We start from the raw sequence: 14723 nt of genomic DNA, 5'->3' as shown, positions 1-14723 counted from the left end.
AATCGCACATTGGGACCAAATAATATACATCCCTTGGATACAATGCTAATTCAGTGTGGAAAAAAATCAGCCACTACGCTAGACCACAGAATCAGAAAGGAATGCAAAAGTACGTGATCACTCAATAGATGCAAGGTGTTTGTCAAAATTCAGCAGACTTTCATAATAAAATAGGGATACAAGGAACATGTGTCCGTGAGAAACTGTCTCCTATTTCTATAACAAAGTATAGGCAATAACTTCAAAAAAGAAGAAAGATTCACTTTAGCCTATGGCTTTAGAGGTCCCAGCCTAAGGGAGGCTGATATTTTGCTTTTGGCCCGGTGATAAGGGAGGTCACTTGTGTGGGACAGCTGTGATGACAGAGCAAAGCTGATCCACCTCCTGCCCAGGATGGAGAACGACAAGGCAAGAGACAAGTATCCCACAGTCCCTCTAAGGAGCTAACACATCTCATTATATCTGAGTTCTTGTTCCCAAGAGTTCAGTTCTGGGAGACAGCCCTTTAAAACTGTAGCGCTTTTTGGAGACACTTAAGACACAAAGTGTAAGAATGTTGTAACCAGAGGATAAAACTGAGAACATATTCTGTAAGACCTGGAATGAGGTAAAATATCTGCTCTGTTATGATCAGCATGTTCCTGGAAGTCCTAGTCAAAAATTAAAGGTATCCAATGTGAGAGTGAGATGTAAATTATGTCTAAAATGATGTGATAACATAAATAGAGAATTATAAAGATCTATTCAGAAACGGTAGATGGAACTAATAATTAGTTCAATGGAGTTGCAAAATCAAAATACAAAAATCTGTGTCATTTTAGACACCACAATGACCTAAATAAATAGGGAACTTTAAAAAGCAAAACAACTTATATTGGAAACAAGAATAAAGTATGCAGAAACTAAGGAGATGAAAAATGACATGAAAATTATAAAATATTGATAAATTTGAAGACTTGAATCCAAAGACATATGAATTAACATTCCATAGTCAAAGGAAGCTTACTCAGAATTTCAATGACAATGTTTAAATATAATTTTCATATGGAACCATTACACTCTTCAAATAGCCAAAGCAACTGAGTAAGGAGAAAGCTGGAAGTACTTAGACTTTCTGATTTCAAATTACATTTCAAAGCTTTAGTATAACACCATGGCACTGGCACAAAATCAAACACATGGGCAAACAGAACAGAATGGAGAGCTCAGAAGTAAACCATACAGATTTGGCTAACCTTCAGCAAAGATGTCAAGAATCCAAAAGGGATAAAGGAACAAAAATAAATAGTAGGGATTGCACCAAACTATAACACTCCAATAGCAAAGAAAACAGTCAGAATGAAAAGTTAGCACAATGATTAATATAAATCATTCACCCACTAGGTGCTTTGACCATGGAGTTAGGCTCTTAAGAAACCAAGTGGGGCAGAGGTGGCAGCCAAAACAGGGACAGTAGTCCTAGCCATGTCACTTGACAGTTTAAAGGCTCATATGGTAAGTAAAATATTACAAATATGCATTAAAAACAGATTCCGACCAGAAAAAAAAAAACCTCTAAATGGGTTACAGTATGTGTAAAAATACACATAGGATTGGGAAAGTTTTTAAAAATAGAATAATAAAAATATAGTAAAGATGGGAAATACACAGAATCTGGATTCTGCATGTTTTTGTGTTGTCTTTAGATTTTCTAATTGCTAGTGAAGAAACAAGAGCTGCTAAGAAACACTAGATTATGAAAACTGCTAAATAAACCAACCTATTTATTTGAAAAATATCTTAACTTCAAAATGGAAGTCAAAAGATATGTTACTTTGAGAAAGAGGTAAACCAACCTATACACTTAAAAAATGTTTAAATTCAAAATGGAGGTCAAAAGATATGTAACTGTAAGAAAGAGATTATGCTTTTATTTTCACAGGAAAAGAGAAGCTGTGGATTCATTCTAGGTTAAAGATGATCAGGTTTGATTGGGAAAGACTCCCTAAAATCCTAACTATAAACATAAAAAAATATAAACCTAGTAGCACTATAAGACTTGTAATATATATTTTACCTGCTCAAACAAAAAACAAAAAAATTATCTTTAACTAACTTGTGTACCACAAATTCCATACTTATAATGCATATTACTTCTAAAAGTTTATGTATTTTCATAATAAGGGAACTAAACATCAATGAAAATGATTGGCCCAGGTGATATAGAATCTCAGAATGCCTCTGTTACATCTTCTCAAAATTATACATCCAAAAGAACTTCATGGTTGTTGGTTGAGATGGTCCAGCCTCACAGACTACTCCAGTCAGGATGTCATTATTATCCCAATTTTCTCAAGTTCCCCCCAAAGATACCAATGCCCCCAGGCAACAGGAAATAGTCTACAGAATGATGCCCACATTCCCAAAATATTAATTATGGATAGTTGCTATCAAAGGGAAGTTGATTTTAAGTTGCTATTAGTAATGGTCAGGAAAGAATCTGAACAAAAATGATTAGATTTAGAAATCTTGTTCTGAAAAGAAAAAGGGGGATATAAAAATTATAGGATAAAAAGGTATATTATTGAATCTTTTTAAATCCAAAAAACAATTACTAATCTTAAAATATTTTACATTATTATGGATTTTAGTTTGTTGTTACAAATTTAAAGTTATTTTTACTTGACTATATGTCTGTTTCTACTCTTGTGTGGGGTATTATGCTTATGCAACTCATTTTAAAATGTAATGTATAATTAAGAAATACAGATTAATGGTCATCTATAATAGTTAAGCTTGTAATATTAGATATGTTTTCAAGTTTAAGCAGATATATTTAGATAGATAGATGGTCTTTAAACACTTTAAAGACCTACAGAATATGGCATTTAAAATATTTTAATAGCCTAAGGCTTTTCATGACAGTGAGGCACATCTACTTCTGCTTGCACCAACCAATCTACTTCAGAGAAGATGATGGGCATCAAAGAAACTATGTATGGTAATTTGGGCATAACTGCCCTTGCTTCAGTTGCTGACAGTATATGCTCTAAACTGGATCAGCAGGATGCAAAAACAAAGTGTTAGTCAAATTTTGCCAAGACAAGGTAGGCCAGTCCTTCAAAATTCCCTGCTTCTCAAGAAAGTCTGTCAGGTATACTAGGCCTATAGGCCAAAGTGGATGCCCCAACATAGCAGAAAAACTTCGGGTAACTATCCAGGCAGTCAAATGTCCCTGACATTAGATAACATTACATATTCTGGGGTCTTTGATGGAGTTGAAGACTAAATAATTAGACTTAAAGTTTTCCTTATATGTGATAAAAAGGTAAATTATGTATAAAATTTTAGACTCACCAAGATAAGATAAATAATAAAATATTTTCTCTAAATTTGCTAAATATAAATAGACTGGTTATTCTAACTGTAATTCTTATTTGATAACTGTGTTGCTGTCTATAATTTTACTATATTAAAGTTAAAACTTTTCTTATTAAAAAAAAGGGGGAATGCTTTGAAATAATCCTTCTTTACACTGTAAATTATACTGTGATTGGCTTAATAAAGAAGATGACTGACTAATAGCTGGATATCATAAGGTTAGGCAGGAAAACCAGACTAAGGACAATGGGAAGTGTCTCTGGAGTCAGAGTCTCCAGAGAGACAAGGAGAGGAAGCAAGAGGTACAAAATGAAGGATAGGTGATACCACTTGGCAGAATGTAGATTAATAGAAATGGGTTAATTCACTGGACAGTCGTGGTACATGCCTTTAATCCCAACACTAGGGAGGCAGAGGCAGGCAGATCTCTGTGAGTTTGAGGCCATCCTGGTCTATAAGAGCTAGTTCCAGTTCCAGGACAGGTTCCAAAGCTACAGAGAAACCCTGTCTCAAAAAAACAAAACAAAGCAAAACAAAAAATGAAAGAGAGAGAGGGGGGAGAGAGGAAGAAGAAGAAGAAGAAGAAGAAGAAATGGGTTAATTCAAATTGTAAGAGCTAACTAGTAATAAACTTGAGCTATTGGCCAAGCATTTATAATTTATATTAAGTCTCCATGTCAGTTATTTGGGAACTGGTAGATGGGCAAGAAAAGTTCATCACAAGTGTCTAAAAAAACAAAAATTTAGAGATCTTATATTAGCAACTTAACAGCAGACAGGAAAGCTGTAGAACAAAAAGAAGAAATTGTGTTCAAAAGGAGTAGATAGTAATAAATAAACTCAGGGTTGAAATTAAAGAATTCAAACAAACAAAAAATACAAAGAATCAGTGAAAGATATAATTGGTTCTTTAAGAAAAGGTTCTTTAAGAAAATTAATGAAAATAGACAAACCATTTTCCAAATCAAATAAAACAGAGAGAGAGAAGATTCAACTTAACAATATTAGAAAGAGGGGACGTAACAGACACTGAGGAATTCTAGAGAATCCTAAGGACATACTTTAAAAACCTGCACTCCACCAAATTGGAAAAAAATTAAAAATAATAGATGATTTTATTGCTATGAACCATTTATCAAAGCTAAACCAAGATAAGATAAGCAATTTAAACGTATCTAAAATCCCTAGTGAAATAGTAGCAGTAATTTAAAGTAATTAAAAAATAATAAAAATCCCAAGACCAAACAGTTTTCCACCACTTTCAAAGAAGAATTAATGGCAATATTCTTCAAATTATTCCACAAAATAGAGCAAAATAGAAACAGAAAGAACATTGTCCAGTTCATTTTGTGAGGTCACAATTATCCTAATACCCAAATCACAGAAAGGCCCAACAGAGAATTATAGACCAATTTCCCTTGTGAATATGGATGTATAATTCTCAATAAAATACTTGCAAACTGAATCCAAGAACTCATCAAAAATGTCATCTAGCCGGGCGGTGGTGGCGCACGCCTTTAATCCCAGCACTCGGGAAGCAGAGGCAGGTGGATCTCTGGGAGTTCGAGGCCAGTCTGGTCTACAAGAGCTAGTTCCAGGACGGGCACCAAAGCTACAGAGAAACCCAGTCTCGAAAAACCAAAAAAAAAAAAAAAAAAAAAAAAAAAATGTCATCTACCATGGTCAAGTAGGCTTTATCCCAGAGTACAGCAATTGTTCAACATATGTAAATCAGTAAATGTGATTCACTATATAAACAAACTGAAAGACATAAAACAAAGATAGGACTTTAACAAAATCCAACTCCCCTTCATGTTACAAATCCTGAAAAGATTAAGGATATAACCTAAACATAACAAAGGCAGTTTGTAGCAAGCCCACAGCTAACATCAACTCAAATGAAGAGAAACTCAAAGCAATTCCATTAAAATTAGGAGCAAGACAAGGTTTTCAATTCTCTTTATATAATTAGTACTTGAGCAAAGTGCTAGAGTAACAAAACAATTTAATGAAATCAAGGCAATACAAATTGAAAAGGAAGAAGTCAATGTATACTTTCAGATAATATAATCCTATATAGAAGTGACCTAAAATTTAATCAGGAAACTCCTACAGCTGATAAACACTTTCAGCAAAATATCTAAATACAAAATTAAGTCACAAAAATCAGTAGCCCTCCATATACAAATAAACTGAGAAAGAAATTGTGGAAATAACATCATTCGCAATAGTCACAAATAATATAAAACATCTTGAGTAACTCTAACCAAGTAAGTGAAGAACTTGTATGATGAAACTTTAAGACATCAAAGAAAAAAATGAAGATATCAGAAGATCCAACTCAACATTATGAGAGAAAGAAGCTCCAAAGACACCATTTAGTTTGTTTTCTGTTGGCCATGGACTGCTGGGCATTGGGCCTACACATAAGAGTTTACTTCCCCAGTGAGACTCCCTTGGAAAAAAACTAGGTTTTCATTTGTAAACAGCTATCAATTAGAGATAGCTTCTGGGCTAGGGATGGGGGCATAAGGGTGAAGGCTCTAGATAGGCAACAGTTCAACTTCCCTGTGTTCAATGAATTGTATAGGTATTGTCTTCAGCAATAGGGCCTAGCAGTCACTTTGTGAAGATCAACCAGTAACCTTGGCAATAGTCTGAGTTGTTTGGGTGTCCCCATGGGAGGAACCCCTTTGACCAATGACTCAATTATATGTAGCCCAATTCCAGTACTGGATGCTTCATTTGGTGACAAGAGATTTCCAGTTGGAGATCTGCTTTCTCCATGATTTGGTGATTGGATTGCTTTCATATGTGTATATATTTTGGGAAGTTTCTACTGTATTAGGTTTTCATAATACCTCTCAAATGGCTCTGAGTTTTAGCGGTCTCTCCCTCTTCTCCCTTCCTCATCCCTCTTTACTCCCCATCCACATCTGATCCCTTTGAAGGCCTCCGGGTAAGGAAGAAGTGTGAGTGTGTGCATATTTCTTTTACTCCCTGTCCATCCTCGCATATTATTGAAAGTTCTGAAACCAAGAATATCAAGCTTATAATAAGGGTTCCTCTCTATACTTGGTATTTGTATACACAACCTGGCATTTTCCATGTCTGTGAGCTAAGGGAGATGTGTAATCTCAGTCTTATAGATTAGAAATTAGGGATACAAGTCCTGCAGCTCCTGTCAGTCCATCCACTATACAGTAAACCTTAGACTCTAGCCTCAGCTTGTTCACCTTCCTGTTCTTCAAATAGTACATCCAGTAATTCTTCGGTAGATCCAGAATTTGGAAGCAAATTCAGGAATATGTTAAAATCTTGGACAAAATTCTAACATTTAATGCTCACAAGAGATCATATCACCAGCCAGGGAAGGAAAAATCTGTAAGGAATGTGAGCAGAGACACACTTTAACTGACCCGAGAGTTCACAGAAAGCTGCAGTGATAATGGACAGGGGCACAGACAGGGGCCACTTCCTGGGACACTCAGCCATGCTCATCAACCGAGTGACCATACAGTCAAGCATTGCTACGTTTCTGTTAATGTAAGAATTTATACAAGTTTAATTTTCCTGGCTTTGATATAGTTCAGAGAAAAACTTTAATGAAAGACAGTATCTTAGAACATAGGTTAAGAGAATTAAAAACAGGTGAATCTGCTGAGGCTGCCAAATTCGTTAAGGAAACTAATTCCTCACCAATAGCAGGGCAACCACTTACAGCGTTTCTGAACCCAATTTTCATCTCTTCATGAACTAGGATGTGAATAAACTCCTTCCTTAATTTTTCATATAGGTATTAGAGGTGAAATATTTGTAGACTTTTTTCTGACGTTAGGGATTAATACTTTGTTGTTTTGTTTGAATGGTTGAAAAAAGAAACTATAGTCTGAATGGATTCCATCTGTCTTAATAGGAGTACTGTGGATTTTAGGACTGAGAAGACTCAGGTTTTCCCATGAATGTGTCACTGATGTGTTTGTTAGCCTAAGTCATTCATGTTCCAATAATAGGGAAGATGTATGTGTGTGCACATGCATTCATGTGTATATATGTACACACACACACACACACACATCTAATAAATCAGATATAGTCAACTTGACAACCAAGAGTAAACATCACAGTGGTTCAACATAATTAAGTTTTGTAAGATTTACCATAGAGCCCTGATGTGGAGGATGCTGGAGAGCAGAGCGATACAGCCATTCACTCTGGTTCAGACTGAGGTTTCTAAATGATTTCAGTGAGTGTTACTGGGAAGTCCTCAGTTTTGGAAGATTACTGTGTGTTCATATGTGTGTTTTGTATCTGAGTGTACATGTATTATACTTAGCTATCATATCTTACTACATATGCATTACCACTGACCAAAAAAGCAGCACAGTTGTCATGCATGTGGCTTCTGGAATCATATTGATGAATTCAAATCTTCCTTCAATTGTTCAGCTGCAAGTCCTCAGACAAATGTCTTTGATTATCACTTTTATTTGCAAAATGAAGACACCACCACTAGAGTGTAGTAATTTTTAAGATTGCTCATTAATTACCAAGTGCATAAACAATGCTGTGCAATACTAAAAGTTGTACAAAAATGACCATCATCTAACTGGAAATTTATTGGATTAATTCAAAATGCTTATGGGCATGTTGACAATATTTAAAAATTTCTCCCAAAGCAGAAAAAACTATGCTTTCCTCTTCTATGCCCTAGTAGTGGCTCACATATTGCTAATTCCTACAGTTGTATTGCATAAGGAATGTATGTTGGCACGGTGGCTGCAAAATTTGGAGAGGTTTTTGTTGATAATCTTTTTTTTTTTTTTGCCAAAAAGATGAAAGATACCAATTTTTGAGTTAGTATTTTCACGTGTTTATGCTGGGAATGTGGAAACAAAGAGAACAGCCGAGTCTATTGGACTCTTACCCACCAAACACTGAAAGCCTTGGAAGTTCTATTTCTACTTGAAGTTTATAATATGTAACAGCTTAGATTTTATATAGTCTTTGCATTCATTACTCATAATTGTGTCCAAATACCTGACAACTTAATTGGAACGATAAAGTTTTTATTGGGTGACATTTCTAAGGGACACAGTTCATCATGATAGGGGAAGCATGGTGGCAGAAGTTTGAGGTTCCTGGCCACATTGCTCCTGCAATCAGGAAGCAGATAGTGGACAGGAAGTAGAACTGGGGTAGCAAATTTCATGGTTCAACCCCAGGGACCCACTCAAATTCTACTCCCATCTGAAGACTAAGCCTATGGGGGACATTTCACGTTTAGAACAGGGCTTTCTGTTCCTGGCCCTAATAGGTTCATGGCCATCTAATAAAGTACAATGCATTCATTCTTTTTCAAAGGTCCTCAAGTCTTCAAGAGTCTCAGTACTGTTTAAAATCTCTCTTGAAGCTCGAGGCAACCCTTAACTATGAGTACCTGTAAAATAAAAACCAAACAAAAGTATCAAGTAATAAGTTCCAATACACAGTGACTTAGTAGACATTCTTATTCAAAAGGAAGGAATGGAAACATGACCAAGAAACACTGGACAGCTTGTGAATGGACCAGTTACACTGATCAGCTCATCTGCCCCAACTCTAGCACATCTGGGTGAGAGACAAAGCTTCAATCACTCTCAAAGACCCCACTTTCCCCATATCACCAGTGATGGAGCGAGGCAGTTTGTCCATGCTCCAGCGGTAGTTCCACACCCATGCCCACAAAGGAGTCCCTGATTAAATTCAGTGGATCACTAAACAAAAACAAAGATAAAGTAGTGGGAAGGAGACTTGGGGAGAGAGGTGGGGAGGTTGGCACATTAGGGAGAGGGATAATGAATGCAACTGAGTATGACCATAATTTATTATGTAAATGTATGAAATTTTCAAAGAATAGATGATTTTGTAAAGGTTAAATGCACTATGGATCTTTACAACATGAGAAATGTATGTTAAAGATGCTTAGATGGTTACTTTAGGCCAGGACCATGGATGCTGCCACTTTCTTAATGAATGAAGAATCACAGATAATCAGTTCTTTATTTTGATCGAAAAGATATTTTTTATCAGAGAGGAGAGACGGGTTTTAGTTTTCTTAGAGTCACAAAGAGACACAGTATATTTAGGCACTGAGAAAGTACAGTATAGTAAGAAGACAAAGGTAAGTGGTGATACTGGGTCCAAAGCAAGGATGAAATATATGTTGAATTTCATCCAAATTTTTATGATGTCTATAACATTCAAGCTTTGCCTTCTTTTTAAAAACAACTTTGGGCATTTATTTAAACAACACTTGATTCTCATAGTATCATTATGCAAGTGTATCTGACATCCCACAGCACAAATTAAGGCCAAGGTTAGGAGTTCAGTGCTCTGTGCACTTAACTGAGAAGGCGATCCCTTATCTGAAGTTCCAGATGAAGGAAGCCACCAGAAATTCTTCACAATAAATATGGTTTCTGAATTAAATGGAACTTCCAAAACCCTTGTAATAAATACTTCCTGAATTGACTTTTAATCCATCTTTAAAAGTCTAAAAATCAAACAAACCCTCAAGCATCAGGTGAACTACTTTTAAGAATAAATATTGGTAATATAAACATATTTTCTGGCAGTAAACCCTAAACTTATTGTCAAAGATTTTTCAGTTTAAACCCCTTCTGTTTGAGTACGCAGGAAAGGCTTTAGAAAGATAATGTTTGGTTTAAACTTTTTTCTTTAAAGAAGAAAAAGAATGGCATACCAGGATCTTGTCATGTTATGATCTGTAAGGTGTCTGAATTTCTAATGAACAGAAAGTATCTTTCATTGAGTATATACTGCAAACTTTGGGTATACATTGTTGCTTTGGACCAAGAATGAAACTGTATAGAAAATAGGCACAATTTCTTAGACCCCCAAAATTAGTAAAAATATTTTATGATAAACATGTGTCCATATTTTCTAAATAAATATTTACTCTTTAGTTGTACTTTGAGGAATTTCTTGGTGCAGCTTCCATGAGTCCATTATTCATGATGCACTGTGTGGTGATTTGCTGTTTGTGTGTAGCTCCCGGCTCTGAAGATGCAGTTCTGAAGATGGAGAAGACAGGCCTTCATGAATGACTGAGCTGGGTTTTACAGCAAACATTTTCAATGCTAAACGTTCTCGTATAAATAATTCACTAAGTGGACTTCCAAGTAAGATGGCAGGTGAGAACTCTCACTGATTTGACTTAGTGACTGAAACACTCTGGATAGTCTGCCCAGTCTCTGTCCCTGAAAACCATGATCGCTGTGAATGAATTTATCCAATAGTGAGATCTGTCCAGGAAAGCAGTCAGGGAAGCTGGGAACTGGTGTGTGGAAGCCAGCAAAAGGACTGCCTGTGGAGTCAGCGGAGACCAGTGAGAAGTGCTTCCCTTTCCACATCCGCATGGCAGAGCTGCAAAACAGTCAGCTGGACCACCAAGGATGGATATGCCCTTGGTGGGATTTCTGGGAGCTGAAGACTTAAGAGCGTGAGGTGTATGAAGTTCATGTCATTAGGAGTCACCGACAGTGGCTTACAACCCTCTCATCCCCCAACACCAGGATGACAGAACAGACTGACGAAGAGCTATGAACCCTGAGCTGTGGAACCAGGGGTTCCACACCTCTACACCTTTACACCTCTATGGGTATAAAGTATGACACAGGAAAACTGGGGCAGGCCTCCTCCTAAGACCACTGCAGAGGCAACGGGAACCCTCCCTCTAGAAGGGCTTTCTTCTACAGTGTTGCTGAACTAGACAGATGGAGGAGGGAGCTGAGAGCTACACTGCTGATTCAGTGCAGTCCTGGTACAACCCAGAAGGTAGTCAGTCTAAACTCTACTGTCGTAACATGTACCCCAAATATGTTGTACTTGGTTTGAAGTGTAATGTAAAATTATATGCATATGTCCACCAGTACAGTTCACTGTATAAAACACCACAAGGAGAGAAGGTAAAACCTATTCCACCAAGGAAGAAATGTTGATGTAACTTTTAAAATCTAATATAATTTATCATATTTCTTTAAATTTTGTATGTATCTTTGGAATATCTCCCCTTGCAGTGTTCTTGAGTTATTATGTGTGGTACTCCTTCGGGCTGTATGACTGTTCTGTTTGGTTTCCTCATTCTATCACGGAGTACTTATTGTGACAGACTTGTCCTGAGTTGTCCTGAAGAGATGAAACATACGCACGTCTACTTACTCCAGAGAGAGAACTGAGGACAGACAGAGTTTTATTGGGGTTACTTACAGGAATATGGATGACCGGTTACTACAGGAGCAGAACTGACTCAAAGACATCTGCATCACCGAAGTCCACCCCAGCATTGAGCGACAGCTCACCATGACAGAAACCTGAAGCAGTTTGACAGGTTGGAGAGTATCATTCCCTCCCAGACAGCTTGGCGAAGCTTTGCTTTTCTGGGCAGTTTGGCTTGTCTCTGCATCTTTCAGGCTGCTGGGCTGGTCTGAAAATCTCTGCAGCTAGGCTCATCCGAGAGTGGAGTGACTCAGTACACTTACTGCTTGTATGCTCTTGCGAAATGAAGAAGGCTACTGAATCTGCTCAGTTTTAGGTATTTCCTGAGGGCATATCAAATTGTTTTGTTTTAATGAAAATTTCCTGCAGGATAAATATCCTGTTGTTTCACCTCCTTGTAAATATTATATCCTAAAATACCCTCTTATCTTACTTTCCCTTTACATCCTATGTCTTAAGATGTTTCCCTCTGAGATGGAAGGCTTAGCCTCTGAGGAAACTACTATAAAGCTGTACTCTACAATATTCCTCCTCCACACAAACTTGATTAGTGTGGGTTCTCTAGAAGGGCAGAACTAACAGATGAATCTGGTACAAATGTATTTATTAGATTGGCTTACATAATACAGGTTGAGAATTCAGTAACTGCTCAGCCTACAAGGCTAGGTGCATCACCAATGTTGGTCTGATTCTGAAGGACTTCTGGATTGTGGCTGACCTTGAGCCTCTGTAGGAAAGCTAAAGAAACTGTATTCTTATGTCAACAAAGGATGGCAGTAGTGCTAGTAACAAAGGCAAGGGACTCATCAGCAAAGAACAAAGGCAGGCAAACCAGTTCTGCCCTTCCTCAGACCTCTTTCTGTCTGAGCTACTGTCCAAAGGTGCTGGGAACTCTGGGTAGAGTCTTCCTTGTTAATTAATCCTTTCAGGAAACACATACCCTCACAATGAAAACAATACTAAGGTGGAAATCCATACCTATGAGCACTTATATTTTTTTAAAAAAGAAAAGGTAGACCCTGGGAGATCTTAAATCAACAACTTATTGATATATTGTAGAGTCTCATAATAACAAGAAGAAACCAAACCTCAAGATGAGTAAAATAAAAAGACCAATCAGGGTCAGTGCAGAACCTGGTATAAATGAAAACAAAGGAACAGCAAACACCAGGGAGAGTAATTTGGAGATATTTTTGTGCATTTTACTGCAAAATTCTATTTATTGTTAAAAAATTCACTTTTCCTTTGCAGGTACTGCATCCTACATTTTATGTAAGACTCATCTTAACTTTCTTTACTTTTTTTCTAATTTGATATGGGAATTTTGTATTGGCTCTCTGCTATTGCCTTCATATATCACAAAGTAGTTTAACAATTCCCCATTGTTGAATATTAGGTTGTTTCCTAGTTTGTCCAGTATATGTTTAAACTTGGAAAAAGCATGCTTGCACCAAAGGTAAGTCATGTGATCAGTTTATGTAGTGTTCAAGCACAAAGTGGCTGACAGAAGGGTTGCTCTTCTTTCCTTGTTTGTTTGTTCCAGAACTTTCTACTGTTTACATACATTTCAGCCTCACTGCCATTTTCGGAAGCTTTATTTGCCTCACGTTCCTTTTTTGGGTTTGGAGAAGGCTTAAATATAAAAACCCATCTGTGAACCATATTGCAGATTCACACTGAAGGCTAGAAACCCATTTTTAATTAAAACTTTATTCAGCACTCCCAGTTCACTTTGTCCTGTTTTTATTATGAAACACTCCAGTCTTCTCCCCAAAACACATATGTCTGGAGCATTTCAAGATGTTCCTTGTTGTTCGCGCGGAACTAGTCTCTGTATGCTGTCAGCTCACTGCCATATGTCCCGGCTGTTCATTTTGTTTCCCTTTCTGGTGTTTATGGAGGCAGCATCTTGTACTCAGCGCCCGTTCGCTTTGTTCCCTTCTCTTTTGTGAAGCTTTGTCAGGTGGTGGGAAAGCAGACTGGAGACGCCGGAGAACACATCAGTACGCTCCGCGTCGTGGGATCAGGGGAGGCTGTGGCCTTTCTGAAACTCCTAACGTGTGGGGGCAATGCGTCCAGGGACACCTGAATTCTTGGTCCATGTGCATGGTTACAATGAGGAGACTACTTGGTTGGGCTTAACGACAACACACGTGGTAGCAATTGCAGTTCTTTAATATAACTATTAAGACCCAGACTGGGGCTTGGAGAGCGTAAAAATAGATCCGCCCTTTCTTTCAGCAGTGATGCATCTCTCATCATGGTCTCCGAAAGCCTCTGAATGCTCGTCCACACCATCACAGATGTTTTTGAGCAAAGCTGTTATGCTTCAACTTGGGGAGAACTAAGGGACTCTGAGCTAGCTGAAAAGCACTGATGTTTGTGTTGAATCTGGAGAAAGCATTGCTAACTACATCAGAAGGCTTTCTTACCTTTAAGGAAAATTATTAGTCAAAGTAAGTCTTGTTCTCTGTGTAATATAAATTCACAAATCACCAAGGTGTCTGCTGTGAGCTCTAATGAGTGGGTTCTTAATGTCTGAAATACTCAAATAACTAGAGTTAGGTTTTATTTGTTCTAGTAATTAATTCAGTCCGCTCTCCTTAAACATACTGAACATATTTCGTGTTTTCAGATTTATTGAAAATTGCATATGTTTAAGGCATGCCCTGTGATTCTTTGATACATGTATCACTGGGCAATCCTGGCTTGCCCATATGAGCAGCAGTTGTTGAAGCAGCCGGTAAAAGTATGGCTACTGGGGTAGGGAAGAATCCTTTGTATTGGTAGTGTGGCCTCTAAGCTAGCTTGCTTCAGTTTGGGTCTCTCCTCATTGTTATTGTTGTTATTGGTTTATTTTATCATATTTTACAGTTTTAGAGAGATCCAAATCAGAATTTTGCATATAATTTTTATTTTTCCCATTTATATTTTTGGTGTTCATCTTTTTCCCTGGCTGAGGGTGCATATTATTTCAGAACTTCACTTTCCTCTCCAATTTTTTTGTGCATGTTATAGTGCAGCCTCAGAGTCAGGTTATTAACCAAGTCCTATATATCTGGCCACAACCATTAAATTCTTTT

This window comes from Chionomys nivalis, chromosome 11, assembly GCF_950005125.1.
Source record: "Chionomys nivalis chromosome 11, mChiNiv1.1, whole genome shotgun sequence".
NCBI lineage: Eukaryota > Metazoa > Chordata > Mammalia > Rodentia > Cricetidae > Chionomys > Chionomys nivalis.
Note: the sequence above shows the minus strand (reverse complement) of the source record.